Consider the following 3,596-nt stretch of genomic DNA (forward strand, 5'->3'; position numbering starts at 1 on the left):
AGATTAATAATAATTATTTTTATTATAAGTTTTTATGATTCGAGATTCTATATTTGGTATCAGAGCCAGATTAGATCATTGATGTTGTTGGAGAGATTGAAAGCTTGAAGATCATTGATGTTACGGAGAAGTAGATGACATTGGTTGACGAAGAGAAGGAAGAAGGATTTGAGATAAAATACAAGGAACTTGGATTCTCTTATCGAGTGTCTGATGTTAAAATCCGCTATTAACACCATGTTGGCCATACGAATACAGATTGTTGGGCTCATGAAAGTTGTTGAAAGGCTAAAAACTTATGAAGAGAGAATCGGTGAAGAGGGTGAAGAACAACAAGTTGAACAGGGTAAATTATTATCAGCTAACATGGACAGGCAACAAACCCAGCACAAGAATTACGGTGATAGCAAAGGAAGAGGACGAGGAGGTTGCTCTAACTGGAGAGGAAGAGGGCATAAACGATCCGGTAACTATCGAAACGGTTCATACGAGAAAGGGCGTGATAAAGAGAGAGATAATTCTCGCATTCAGTATTATCAATGTGATAAGCTCGACATTATGCATCAGATTGTACTGATATATTGCTTAAACTCCAAGAAACCATTGAGAAAGAGGGTAAATAAACTCAAGAAGCTGATGAGTTGAGAGGATGCACAAGTTGGTGTATTTAAATGAGCTTTGTGATAAGATCTCCATTAAGAAGAATGGTGACCCTATTGCTAAGAATCTTGATAAGGCAGGGTATTAAGTCACGACCTTACACGGTGGGAAATCACAAGAACAGAGAAAAATCAGCTTAGAAGGATTCAGAGCAAAGAGATATAACGTTCTAGTTACAAAAGATGTTGTAGGCCGTGGAATAGACATTCTCGACGTGGCTCAAGTCATAAACTATGACATGCTTAAACAAATAGAGAGGTATACGCATTGTATTGGACGTACAAGACGTGCTGGGAAAAAAACGGTGTTGCTATCTTACATACTATAGGAGAGCTGGACAAAAGAAACAGAAAATCCGCTTACCGCTAGCCCTAGCCGAGGCTTTGATGTTCCTTGCGGAGAAAGCTTACTTGGAATGGCAGGTCAGTGTGTGTAGCTTGCTCGAGAATGTGACTAAACAATGTGGCTTTGGTTTTACTGGGATGGTCTCTATCATGATATTCTTCTATGACGCCTACTAAAAGTGTGTGAATGGGAGCATCTATATATGATGGGGTTAATATGGATATGGTCAGCTTTGCTATGGAACTGTTGGGCTCTAGCTACCCATATGAACAGCTCATAGGTGCAAGAATTCTCAGGCAGTTTGCAGAGGATACGCTTGAGAAGATTGGAATCAACTTGCCCGTCATTGAAAGGTTAGTGGAGATGCTTAACTGGAAAGACGTGCAAGAAGAAGAGATTAGGAGATCAGCAGCCGAGATACTATCAAAGCTCGCTGGCAAGATACAGAACTCTCTAAAAGTCTCTGGAATAACTGGTGCCATGGAGTTGATTTTATCACTATTACAGAACACAAGATCTTTAGGTGAAGCTCTTGACGAGATTGGAGAGAAGAAAATCTTCCACGGCCATCATCTACGATACGATTACTGTAGGTTCAGCAACTTAGGCCTCTTGATTCTAAAGAAACTATCTAGAGATCATGACTACTGTGGAAAAATCGGCAACACTAGAGGACTTGTTCCAAAGATTATTGACTTCATGCACACGGATGCAATACTCTTGAAGGATGAGAACGTAGAGATGGTTCTCTCACGAGTCCTGACAGTGAAACGGTCTTGCAACTAGTGAAAATGTTAGTAATCATGAGCGAGAACACTGGGAGATGTATTAGGAGAGAGATCTCGGAGATCGTTTTCACAGTTAGTAACCTGAGAGATGTACTGCATCATGGAGTGATATACCCGAATCTGCAGAAGCTTAGGATTGAGATCTTGAGCTTCCTGGTCCTTGAGACAGAGGCAAGGGAAAGAATTGGTTGTGACTGGAGGTGTCTTGAAAGAGCTCTTCAACATTTTCTTGAAAAGCAAGGCACGTGGGGATGTGAATGCGAGCAAGGTTAAAATCGCTGCAGCGGAAGCTATAGCTATGCTTGCTTTGGAGAGTAGAAGCAACTGCGTCGTCATTGTAAAGCTTGGAGTCTTGGCAAGACTTGTAGATGCACTTGAAGTTCATTTGGTCCGTGTCAATGCAGCGAGAGTGTTGAGGAACTTGTGCTTATACTCAAGACATGAATGCTTTATAGACCTGAGGCTCATTAAAGCAGCAGCTCCCACGGTGTTGAAGTCAATAACATCGGGAGACAACAAGTTACAGGAAGTGATACTAGGGTTAGCAACACGTGTTCAAGTTCATGAATTCAGAATAAGTACACGACGCTCTGATGGATTCGGGGATAAAGAAGAAAGGACTGGCATACTCGCTTGTTTCGACTCTGAAGAAACATGACAAGACAGCGGTCAAGATTCCAAGAATCAGGAGGTTTGTGGTTGAGCTGGCGATATGGATGATGGAAGGTGATGTGGAGAACGTTGTGATGTTCAGAGATTTGGCTATTAAGAGAGAGCAAGAGCTGCTTGGTGCTAAAGATAAAATTGACCCCAAGGAATCTGAGCTGATTCAGATGATTTTAGCAAAGAGGGAAGATGAAATCGAGAACAAGAGGGAAGACCTAGCTGGAGAAAAATAAGAAAACTTGCAGGATGAAGAGAGGAAGGTTCTCTTTGAGAAGAAGAAACTAAACCGGTCAAAGTGGATGCCAAACATAGGCTTCACAGGAAAGAAAAGAAATCATCCAAGGACGGAGCTAGAAATATAGCTGCTAGCAGAGTTGCAAGTAATACTCCTACTGTTCCTGACGTTTTTAATAGTTTACAAGTCAAATTCTGGGAATACCAAGTCAAAAAGAAAGCTTGCCAAGTTGCAGTTGGGTATGCAGATGGGAGTATAAGGATACGGGGTACTGAGAAAGGGACATGTAAAACTACTCTTGGTGGAGTTGATACAAACGGATACCATTTCTCTACATGCTATGAAATGGCTTGTCAACAGGCAGGGAAAACAATTGGTTTCTTCCGGGTGTTAAGTCGGGATATACTTAAAGATCCAAAGAGTCTTGTGAAACTGTAATAAAGTTACATGCAACATCTGAGATACCAATTGTTGGAGAAAGAAATAGTGGGCATAGAGTTGACCCTGAAGATGGTAAGAGCCTGGAAGGAAATATCTTTTATGTTGATGAAAATCTAATTATGAGGTGTTCGATCGAACAATAGACTGTTGCATTATCATCAGGTGAAGCTACATTGATAACAGGGAATGAAGCCGTGAAACGCTACATGGCATGGAGGGTTACATCGGTGTATACTCAGAAGAGAGCAGAGAACCGACATCTTATGGAGAGCACTTGGAAAATTGAAGTTCAAAAATATGAGAAGTGTTGAAGACTTATCAAAAATGGAGTTCAAGCTTAAGGGAAGAACGTTGGATTAAGTTTGAAGGAAAAAACAAACTTGAGAAATAAGTTAACTTCTAATCCTACCGAATTATGGTGTAAAGGATTAGAAAATATCCAAATAAGTTATTCTAATGAG

The 3,596-nt window shown here is 40.7% G+C and overlaps 1 pseudogene; it reads left to right on the forward strand.

Annotated features, from left to right (window-relative positions):
* Window positions 1–237: 237 nt before the first annotated feature.
* Window positions 238–2,692, forward strand: LOC106338399 (annotated as a pseudogene).
* Window positions 2,693–3,596: the final 904 nt, after the last annotated feature.

This window comes from Brassica oleracea, chromosome C4, assembly GCF_000695525.1.
Source record: "Brassica oleracea var. oleracea cultivar TO1000 chromosome C4, BOL, whole genome shotgun sequence".
NCBI lineage: Eukaryota > Viridiplantae > Streptophyta > Magnoliopsida > Brassicales > Brassicaceae > Brassica > Brassica oleracea.